Below are 12798 nucleotides of genomic sequence, written 5' to 3' on the forward strand. Positions count from 1 at the left end.
ACTGGAATGGTTGACGCGGGGTTTCATGCACCACCCAAATCCCTGACCTCAAAGTTTCTGAACATCAGCTATATTATACACGTTTATTCTGTGTTGCAATAGTAAATAAATACATAAATCAATAACGTGAAGCAGATCACACACATGCATATCTTATTTAGAGTTGCTTTGAAATTTTAATTTTCAAAAGTCTAAAATATATTCATTTTGTTCGTAGACAAATAGGTCTATCTTTGCGTTCTATTGTCAGACACCTTCTTCGCTCCTCCATTCATTTACCACAAACAACTTGCGCTCCTCCATTCATTTATGTTTTTGATATCTCATACCACGAATTTACTTTCATACTAGATTTATTATTATCATCATAATCATCATTATTATGCATGGAATTTACCTTAGAGTGTAACTTCTGTGCACCGAGAGCTCCTTACATCCAACCACCTTACACCGAATAACTCTATTCCATGTTTTTTGTCTTCCATGAAAAAACACATAAAAGGGATATTTCACAATTAAGTTTTAGAAAAAGTACAAAAATAGTAATGAATTGTACGGAATGGACCAGAAGGAAATGTCTAATAGTAATAGTAATAATAATAAAAAAAGGAATTTCCTGTTTCAGATACAAAATATATTAACACACATACGCACGTTCAAAAATATATGAATGAAAAAGGTATGGAGAATCGAAATAATACTGTATGGTCAGTTAAAAAGTAAGAGCTTATTGTGTGATTGTGAATACGAAAGAGAGAGAGAGAAAAAGAGAGAGAGAACTGAAGGTACTTTAACCTAAATAAAAGCTTCTTTCTTTTCTTTTTCTTCAATACACTTTTACAAAAGACACGCAAGACTATTCTTCGGACTTTTGGTATATACGACAATAGTCGAAGAAACAACCTTCCCGAGCTGAATCAGTAATGTGTCCGCTAACGTAGCCACTTGGCATTTTATACCATTCACTGGTATTCAACCCCCTCGCGGCCCGCCTTCTCTTTTGGTATACAGAGAGAGAAAAACCCGGACAAAGACAAGAATATCCCTGAAGATTTTGTATACGTTTATAAAGAAAGAAAAAAAAGGGAGGAAACTTATATGTATATATATGTATAGAGAGGAATGGGGGTGAATTAGGATCTCTTTCAGCCCTCTCATATCCCCTCGTTCTTGTTTAGGAATGGAGGTTGGATGGGGGGTACGGACTGCCTTTTCAAATTTGGTGATGCCTACGACACCCCAACCGTCTCTGGAAGAATAGGACCTGAGATCGCGATACGTGGTCCTCCTGTGATCTGGTGGCAATGTCCAGCACCCTCATCCCTCAATACCACCGTTACACACACACACACACACACACATACACATGCACATACAAAGGGATGAAACAGAGTATCTTTGGATTACGAAGAATGAGAACATACTATACTACATACACATACGATTGGCTACTGAGTGTTTGTATCAATGTATGTGAACAAAAAACAGATTTCCGGACCTGCAAGTTTGTGTTTGTGTGTGTGTGTGTGAGTGTGAAAGAATCAAATTCACCGTAACCTATATACAGTATATGTGAATCCTCCTGTGTATACCTTTGATTTTAAAGAAAAGGAGAAAAATAGCTATTCAGTAGCGTATGGACTTCTCTTTTGGAATCATTTTCTATATATAGAATATAGCTTTCACTGTACACACAAGTAAGCGATTCTTCAATACTCTTCAGGGACATATGTTACAAAAGAAAGAAAAGAAATGATTTAACCTCAAAAGGCTATTGTGTCTTTATTAGTTTTTTCTTTTTCAATTTTATTGAAATGCGAAGTAACGAGAAATTCTGGAAGATAAAGATCAACTTTGACGCTTAAGTTCTACCACAATAAATATGGTCTTCGTTGTTTATAATGCATTGTTTTTGGTGTATTACTTCGATGTAATGAAAAAGAGTCTCCAAAATGAAGATGGCATTTCAGTAGGAGGTAGAATGATTAGTTACATACAGTTTGCAGATGATATGGCGCTTGTTGCAGAATCTAAAGAGGAAATCAATATGATGGGCTGTGAAGGATATGGGATGAAAATAAAGATTTATTTGTTGATTGAAACGAAGGGGTCGGTGTCAAATATAGAAGTAGAAGGGAAGAAAATAGAATAGGTGACTAGTCTTAGATACCTGGGTACTATTATTAGTAATGATATGAAATGTGAACGTGAAATAAAAGCAAGGATACGAATGGCGAAAGAAGCCTTCAGGAGGAAGAAAATAATATTCTCTGGGACCTTGAATAAAGAGTTAAGAAAAATACTCATAAAATGCTTCCTATGGAGTATTGTACTGTATGGCTCAGAAACATGGACATTGCGCAAAAATGGTGAAAAATGACTGGAAGCTTTCGAAATGTGGGTGTGGAGAAGAATGGAGAGAATTAGCTGGTCCAGCGGAAGATGAACGAGAGAGTGTTAGAAATGCTGGGGAAAAAAGAACAATTTTCGATATTATTAAGAAGAGGAAGAGAAACTGGCTGGGACATTAGCTAAGAAGGAACTGTATCATGAAGAACGTGCCAGAGGATATGGACCACACCTTCTAGCACGTACCTCATGGTGGCAGGAAAGAGACGGAGGCGGTGAAGGAGATTAATGGATGATATCTAAACAAAAATTCTACGTGAAGACGAAAAGGTTAGCGGAAGAAAGTGGAGTATGAAAGCTTTTCAGTTGCACCAAGTGGCCTGCCAATAATGGCAGAATACCTATGATGATGATGATTTCGATGTTGAAGGTATTTCTACTTTAATACTATAACTTTATACATACACATATATTGGTCTTCATTCTCTAAAAGCTTTTCTCGACTTGCTTTGTAAATTTGTCTCAATTTCCTTCTTAGTTTCATCTAGAAGTTATCAGAATCATTCCGCGTCACAAGAGGCCCGCTGAAGTTGTAATGAAACATTTAGATCAAATTTATTATTGGAGTGTATTGCATAATGACTTGCATACAGTGGTGTCAGTGGTGTATTTAAAGGGGGCGGGATTCCGGCTTAAGTTCCCCCCGAAATTTATTACTAATTTAAAGTAAATCAAATATCTTGCAGAATTTTCGCATTTTCAAGAATAAAGTTAGCAACCCCCCAAAAAACAAAATCATAAATACTCCACTGAATGGTGTTGTCTAATTTCTTAACAACCGGTTATATATATATATATATATATATATATATATATATATATATATATATATATATATATATATATATATATATATATATATATATATATATATAGAGAGAGAGAGAGAGAGAGAGAGAGAGAGAGAGAGAGAGAGAATAGGATAGTAGGTAGCTAGACGTAACTCTCTTAAGAAACAAACCATACAAGACAAGTAAATATTTTGCTGGATGCAAGCTGATGTGATGAAATTAGGTAGCACTCTGATTATCTTGGAAATGATTTATCCAAGATAGATGGTTATCGAAAACGTATTGGAAAGGCCTTAATCCAGAATGGATCGACAATTGTTGGTAATGATATAGATAATTGTTGATAATGATATATATGCATTTGAAATATAAATAACTCTCACCACTACACTCATGTAATCCCAGTTCCTATTCTTGATATCTGAGCATTTGAGATTAAGGAATAAACGCTTATACCTTGTTCTGAGAGATTATGTTTAACCCTGTAGCTGTAAGAATTTCGAAAAACAAAGATGGTTAAATTAAAATTTACTGTTTCTGGGTATAACTGGGTAAAATTTACTGTTATTCTGCGAACTCGAAATATTTCAATAACCAGTTCAAGTTAACCGGTGCAAACCATCTGAATAGCACCATTGCTTGCATATCGTTTAAACCAGGCATATGCAAGTTGAAACAGAAGGGTGGACCAATCACAAAGGACTTACTGGTATCGAGGGCCGTACAAGACAATGTATAACATTTTCATAACAATCAAATGATTATATTCAATGGAGAAGCTCGTTCATCGTACACTAACATCACAGGGACACAAAAACTATTATAACAGTTACTAAAATATTTATTTACTAAAGAAACGCAGGGAAATCTATTTAGCTACTTACTATTTTAGTGGGAAACTTGATCCTTCATGTTTTGAACTAGTCTCACAGTATTCGGTAGTAACTTTGATGTTCAATGCGAAGGATGTTTTTAAGGTGGACATCAATTATTGGGGGAAAAAGTTAGTTCAGGTTAAGAGATTACGTAAGAAATGCACTGCCAATACCGGATCAGGCGGGCCGGATGAAAGGGTTCAGTGGGTCGCAACCGGCCCGAGGTTTAAAAGTTGATAAATTATCTTAATTGTGTTCGTACAATCACTTTATCAATTTATAGTTTTTTTTAAAAGTATTTGTGTCATATAACACTAAAAAAGTATTTTAGATCTAAAGTAGCTGAACTAGTGTATTTCTATTTCAAGTGTGCCCCTGCTGGGCGCTTCTGTCGGCGTATGTTTTCCCGTATCTCCGTAGAAGGAGAGACAAGTTTCTGTGGCAGAATTCCTTCAATAGTTGGATGCGAACAGAGTTACCACATTGAATTACTTCACGGGCTTCACTGTACACTGTCTTGTTAGCCTTCTTCAGTCGTGAAGACCAAATGACTGAATGATAAATTGACAACACAGCCGAAGTCATCCACTTCTTTCTCCAAAGGAAAGGGAAGATTTCCTGCGTAAGAGGGAGTGGAGCCAAAGTATGTTTCACACATTTTCCGAGGGCACATTTGAAATAGAAAGGCTCTAGTGTTTGCCCACAAGATTCGAGAATTTTCTCGTCTCATCTTGAAAACGAGACGAGAATTGTCTTGTTTCTCGTCTGGTCTCAAATTGAAAAATATAACTTCTCGTTTCGATTCTAATGTTTTCGAGACGGGTGAAAACAGTAGCATACGAACTCAAAACATTTAAGGTCTGAAAGACGCATTTTATTTTATTAAAATACTTGCTGCATATACTTATAAATGTTCCAGACGTAAAATTCCAATTAATATAGTGGAGTCAGTACAGGAAATTGAACAAGTAAAATGAGAGAGACGCAGGGGGGCTGGTTCAAAAAGGTTTTTGTCTCTATATGTGAATCACCTCTTCATCTGGGTGGGTTTGTTGTATTGAAACAAGAGGGGAAGAGGAGTGACAACATGTGAATCTGGCGGGAAAGGGAGAGAGGTATATACGATTTTGAGGTTGTGTGTGGTAGCGCAAAGTGAGTGCACGAGAGAGAGAGAGAGAGATGTTAGTCGATTATTAATGACTCATCGAGGGCCTCCACGTGACCAGTCACACCGCATTGTCTACGCTAATGCAACATTCTTCGTGGCATCGAGGTCCATTGACACCCCTGAACGCGTATGAACAAAAGCGTCCGAGGACAATAGGCGTCCATTACAGAAGCCTCCCCCGCTTTTACAGACACCACAACACGACCCCCAACAGCGACGAACCATGCTCAGCCCTCCACCCGACCCCCATTCTCTGAATTGCAACAACTAGGAAAAGAGAATGAAGAAGTTAAAAGTGCAATCTGCCTTGTGGATCGGCCATGTTAATTTCACGAGATGTGAGTCCGTTTTTTTTTTTAAATTCTCAATTGAGAAGAGAAAAAATAGCTTAAAAACAAGTTTTTCTTTTTCAACCAACCCACCACATGATAATGAAAATCCCTGTTGGGGACCGCATTGAATTTTATCACCACGTAATAGGTAACTTGATAACCAATATCCTTTTTTTTTCTGTCCCGTTGCTGTTTGATACTTCTTTTTTTTTCTTTAAGCAATGACATATGCTATTTTTTCTAAAACACGAAAAATATTGCATTTACCTCATCTGATCACTTAACATTTTGGAATATGCTGTGAAATTCTAAAGTGATTCAATGGGCCACGAAATTTTGGTCCCGGAAGACCCAAAAGCAATTACACTTAAGACCCACCAGACCCGATGATCCGGGCAGACGCATGAACCGGAGTGACTCGCACACATGCATAACCTGTAGCGAACCGGGTATGACGAAATCACGGAAAAGTAGCTTTTTTTTCTACGAGGAATCGTAAAATGTTTAATCGAGCGACATTGTAAACTTGTCACTTCGAATATAAATGATGTAGCTGAGACCAAACAGTGTTTGGTTATATCTTTCTGTATGGCCTAACGTTCAAAAACCACTGTATTACCTTTTTAATATTGGAAGAAGAATAAACTTTAACATTATGTTTGAAATAACCCTGGCTGGTACTTTTTATTAAGAAATGACACACTGAGAATCAAAGAAATGTATATTCGAGCTTGAGTAGTGACGTCATTAACCCACTATTAAACTCTGTGTAATGCTGAAGAGCTGATAGTTTCGCCGGGCCTGTGTGGGTCACTGAGTCAGTTCGGGTCTGAGAACCAACACCCAGACCTGGATGACCAGAGTAAAAGTAGACATTCAAGTGAATTAGTGATATGTGACTTAAATGCTCAAAACCAATAAAAATAGCACGTCACCTACAGTATCATTACTTTATAAATGATAATAATCTGTGTAAGAAATTTACGTTTTGACTGTTGTTTCATATAAATCAGTGCGAGTCTATACGGCTTTTACTCGAGTACTACAGATAAAATATATGGAACTGGAAATAGTATTTTCACGTTATTTATAACTTTTTAAAACAATACGTACAAATTGAGACAAGCAATTAATTAGAATTGCCAACGAGATGATTTGACTTGATTTTCAGTGTAGCGCACCTTTTAACAGCGAGGCTATAGGTTAAAGTCGAAACCGAACTACATGAGCTCCCGCCAGGAATCGAATCCGGGTCTCACACACCAAAGGGACGTGTGCTAACCGCTTATCCACGAGATGAGATGATACATAATTTTCCTAATAATATCCGAGACGAGACCTAGCTCTTCCAATAGAAACATTTGCTCTCTGAGACGTGGCACTACTTTCATGACATCTTTGCGAAACGAGACAGCCTCAATTCTTGTCTGTCTACAACTGATAAAACCTCTGCTAAAGGCAGAAAAGAGGATCACACATAGAAGTTCCCGTTTCGTCTGGTAGATGTCATCGGCTGGAGGATGTCTGTCATGTTTGCTGCCGTCTAACGGCGCGATGTGTAACTTCTAGCATTCTAGAAATATATGTCTGTTTCATTAGTAGAAAATGGGATATGGTTATATGAATAGCCATTGTTAAAGTCACCCATGAAAATGTTAACGAATTGACTCCACTAACAAATTCGGCAAAGAGAATAGGTTTAGTGCATGGCTATTCGATGCGTTCGCCACGCGTTTTTATGGCTCATGTGTATGTTTGAAATACGCTGATCGTCTATTTAAATCACAGTGAAATAAAAAAAAAGACCTGGAAACCCTGACTGGTTCACAGTATGATTTATAACTCTGGCGAAAGTAAAATTACCGACTAGTTACCTAGGTAGCGTTTGCTGCGGAGGGTAACGCATCCTCGTATATACGGTACATAGCCTTAGCTATCTATTGCAAATACAGAATTCAAAAATTCGCTTTCGTTCGAAAGTTATGTGTAGAGTAATGGACAGATGCTACATTACAATCTTATGCCCCTTGTGTGATTCTAATAATCCGTACTTGCCAGAGGCACACCACGCCGGAGTTTCACCAGGTAAGGGACCCCCCGCCCCCAAGAAAACGAAAAAATTGTAACTCAACATAGCCTGTACACTTTCTTAAGAAAACTATACTTTTCTAGTAAAGGAAAATGGGTGTAAACTAAAGGTTTTTTACACTTCATATTTACCCTTTAAAAAAAAACTGAAAACAATATCATCATCATCAATACAGGTAGTCTGCCACTATTGGCAGGTCACTTGCTGCAACTGAGAAGCTTCCATGCTCCACGCTCTTCTGCTAACCTCTTCGTCTTCACGTATGATTTCTCTGTTTTGATATCATCCATTAATTGTAGTCTCCTTCGCCCCCTTCCTCTCTTTTCACCCACCATACACTCTAGCACATCCCTCATGATACAGTGCTTCTTATCCAATGTACGAACTAGTTTCTCTTTCACTTCTTAATACTATCTAAAATTATTCTTTTCTCCTCCACCATTTCTAACACCCTCTCATTCGTTTTTCGCAATATCCAGCTAATTCTCTCCATTCTTCTCTACACCCAAATTTCAAAAGCATCCAGTCGTTTTTAATCATTTTTGTGTAATGTCCATGTTTCTGAGCCACACAGTACAATACTCCATAGGAACCATTTTATGAGTCTTCTTTCTCAACTCTTCATTCAAGGTCCCACAAAATAATATTTCTTCCTCCTAAAGGCTTCTTTCACCATTTCAATCCTTACTTTTATTTCACGTTCACACTCATCACTAATAATACTACCCAGGTATCGAAAACTAGTCACCTGTTGTATTTTCTCTCCTCCTACTTCTATATTTGGCACCGATTCTTTCGTTCAATTAACCATGGCTTTTGTCGTTCTAACATTTATTTTCATCCCATACCCTTCACAGCCCTTCCTTTAAGTTTTCTTCTGGTCCCACCATTTTTTCTGAGAATATATTGAATTCGATTGGATTTGCGTTTAGCATCCCGTTCAGCAGCGAGGCTATATGAGACGTGGACCTACGGCTTAATGTGGAATCCGAACCACATGATCTGCTAGGAATCGAACCCGGGATTCTCCTGCCAAAAACACGTACGTTATCCTCATGGCTACAAGGGAGCTCTCCTGAGAAATATAGGTGGTAGCACCTAACAATTTTAGGGTGTAGAATATCACCGGTTTAATAATATATAGATGTAGGGTGTTATAGTATTGGACTTTCCCTTCAAACTTTTTGAATCCTTTCCAACAAAAAATTATGGGTGTGCGCCTGGTACTTGCTGATCTCGATACTCGCGACGCGTGCCCGGTTCTCAAATTCAATCCCCATCGAGTTCAATAAGGTAGCGCGTGGCAGTGTGTGAACATGAGTTCTATGAGGACGACAGCGAGCCAGAGACCTACAGTGAGGCTAGTGAGTGCCTGGACGCGGGAGTGTGACCCTTATATGAGGATTCTGAACGCGACTCTCATCCAGGATAGAGAACTGGAGTTCGAGAGAATGCAAGTGTGAGTTAGAGTGAGGGCAATTTTGAGGCCATTAAGCCTGAGTCCGCGAGAACCCTAGAGCGCTCCTATTTTAAAATGGCCATAACGTGAAAGCAGTAATTGTGCGTATTTTACAAGTACTGTAGTATGTGTATTATCGTTAGAAAATATGAAAAAAATAATGGATGAATCTGTTATTTAACAGTGTGTATTTTCATAGTACATAAATAAATAAATAATCAATTCTAGCAATATATAAACCAGAACTACTTTTTAACACAATAAAAATTCATTTTTCTCATTTATCTCGAAATCTACGCATGATAATTTATCCTCAAATATGCCATTTTATTCAGCTTGCCGTGAATTATCGATTGACATAAGCATTTCGGGCAAAGATAATGGTATGTCACATTTTCTAACTTTTGACTAAACTAGAAAAGAAGATTGAGTTGAGTTCAGTTGATTTTGAGTTTAACGTCCCTTTCAGCAGCGAAGCTATATGAGACGTGGACCTATTGATTAACGTGGAATCCGAACCACAGGAGCTCCCGCCGGGTAGAAGATTGACAATTCCCATGCAATTAATTGAATGCAATGACGCATACAAAATAGGTTCCCCTGTCATCTGCAGGTATATTTCCGAAATTAAACTACCTACATACTCTTCTGTGGTTTGATCAAAACCCATCCCACCTGATAACTCAATATCACCACAACTGGCGCATGCCGTTGCCTTTGCTCGATCCGCTTAAACAGTATATAGTCCTATATCTCATCTTTGGGCAGTAATTTGTATTAACTGAAATTAAAGTTGAAGAGTTCATGATAATTTTGGGCTCTATATCATTAACCACACTACTTATTGTTATCTTAATAGCGCCATAATGAACAGGTTAATGGGTTATGCTTCAATGGTTCTTGTACCGTACATAATCAACTTTTAAGTTTACAAAAATATTAGTTTTTCTCGAAAACTACGCATGAGATTTCATACTCGAGTATATCATTTTGTCCAGCTCAATCATACCTATCAATTAGTATACACCTCCTTTTTGGACTTTTTTTTTGTATAATTTCTCGTTTGGGAATATATTGATTATGATTAGCAAATTGATTTCTGGGCTTTCGACATCTATGGCCATGTTATCCTGTCACATATACAAGGGATGACGTCTCTCGGCGATTACACTGTCCAGGGAATTGGAGAGGAAGAAAGAAATGGGGGAGGAAGGAAGGAGCCTGGGACCATTATGTTAGGTATCATCCCGGCATTTGTCTGGTGTGAATGTGAATGAGGAACACCCAAGAAAAACCTCACTTAGTCCTAGGCTAGTCGAGAAAGCGTTACCCCTTGTAGCGAACATGGCCAAAGTGGCTATTCAGTAATTTTACTTTCACCAGATGTGTAAATCACACTGTGAGCCAGTCAGGGTTTCCAGGTCTTTTTGCCAGGTCCAGGTGTGTAATAGCAGAGTTCCAATACTCTGCACAAACCATCTTCCAAGCAGCTGTTGCTTGCTACAATCCCTTTGCCTGGCAACGTTTTTCCCTTCCTTTTGAAATCTTTTAAAAAGCAGGCGGTCTATTGTTTCGACCCGCACCAAATACGCTCGAGCTGATGTTTTCTCAGCGATTTTATTGCTTTCGCGTTTATGATTAGCCATCTACATTTAAATACATGGTCAGCGTATTCCAAGAGTACGCATGAGCAATAAATACGCTTTGCGATCGTCTCAAATAGCCGGGTACTTAGGATGGCTGGCCTCAGAAAGCTTTTACACCTTTCCACCTGGAAATGAAACCCGAGAGCGTTAGCGATTACGCTACACGGGGTCGTCACCTAAAATAGAAGAGAAATACCTGTATCAAAGGTCGTAGTTAGCGTACAGCAAAAGAAACCATAAGAAGAAAGAAAAGCAAAGTTTGTGAGTTGTTAAATGAATGAGTTACAGAAGAGACAGCATGATTCTTGATTTAAACGTCATTGTACTACATGGAGGAGAAATCTGCAAATTTCGGACATTCCAGAAGAGTGGTGGAAAGCAAAGGATCTGGAAATGTGGTTATGAGGAAAACTGGAGAATATTAACGGTGTAGAACAAAAAGTCAACGATACAATGCTAGAGATTTTTGTGTGGGTGTGTGTTTTACATCATTATACAGCATCGAGATTATGAACGACAGAACCCTCCTATTAACGTGGACTACTATCAAACCACTTGTGGGACTTACATTCGGTGCAGTTCCCGGAGGCACAGAACCCTATGTGAGGTCTAGTCTCCAGTGGCGGATCTAGAAGGTAAAAAGGGGGCAGCCAGAACCCAGACTATGATAGGAATATCACGAGTTTATAATAAACTTTCAAAAATATATAAATAATAGCTTAAATTCTTTTTGTTACTCAAAAAACTGGGGAGCTAGGCTCCCTTGACCCCAGGCTAGATCCGCCACTGCTACTCTTATACTTTAGGCTCCAACACATATCTTGTCTCCAAAAGAGCTGTATTACAGGACCACGTGAACGTTACCAGAAAGTTAGCAAATCTTGGGGGAAGAATAATAATATTGCAGATTTAAAACTAAAAATGGAAAACAAATTATAGGGGGGAAAAAATAGGATTTTGAGTGGTCATATAGTAGAAGGTAAAAGCGGAGAAAAAGAATATAGTGATTGATTGGTGATATTAAAGATGGAATTGTTACGTCAAAACGAAGACTTAGCAGCTGAGGCCCGTAGTACATGTAAAATTCTAAATTATCGGCAATGACTAATGAGTATTTTTTTTTTTCATTTTTAAGCCTTAGGTTTGAACCTGGAAATGTTTTTTCCACGTTTCTCGCTTCTCAGTTTCCTCTTTTAATTCCCAACATTTTATTCTATTTTTCAAAAAATCGATCAGTTGTACTTTCTTCTTCCTATTCCTGTCTTTCCTTCCATCTTTCTTTCTATGGCTGTATGAAGAAGACAATATCTTTGCAAGATGTGTCCAATTCAATTGGCCTTCCTACGAAAGATGCTGACTAAAATCGTCCCCTTCTCTCCTATCCGTTTCAAAACATCCTCATTTGTTACTCTCTCTGTCAATTTTATCTTGAATATCTTTTCCATTTTCCTCCAACACCACATTTCGAAGCTCTGTAAATATTTCTTCTCTAACTTCCTTAATGTCCAAGTCTCTGAACTATGCTCCATTGACCAACTTCTTCATAGTCCAATATTACACAGAACAGTGGATTTCAACGCCAGAAGAGAAAGAGAGGTCCATTGGTAGACCATATCTTGTGCATTTCAATCCAGTCAGCATGCCAACCTGAGATTACCTCATACATGGTAAACGGTAGAACAGTTATTATATTATGTTTTGATACACACATACGCCAGTCACACGCTACTCACGTTTCGCAGATCCATGACTGACAGAAGAAGCCCACAGTCATCTGACCGTCAACCCCACAGATGTAGGAGGATTTTGAAATTTGAGATCTGTATTATGAAAATCGTTAATATGTTAACTAGTGCAATATCGGTTATTGGACCCTCGCATGTTGAGATCTCTTATAAGAAGAGATCTGCGCGGATTCAAATATATCCACAGATATTTGTATTAATAAGTAGCTTGTTGCTCTTATATTTTTGTTTTCTTTACGGATGGAGGATAAAATTGCGAATAGTTGTGTAAAGATAAAATATAT

Source organism: Thermobia domestica, chromosome 8 (genome assembly GCF_964235325.1).
Source record: "Thermobia domestica chromosome 8, izTheDome1.hap1.1, whole genome shotgun sequence".
NCBI classification, from domain to species: domain Eukaryota; kingdom Metazoa; phylum Arthropoda; class Insecta; order Zygentoma; family Lepismatidae; genus Thermobia; species Thermobia domestica.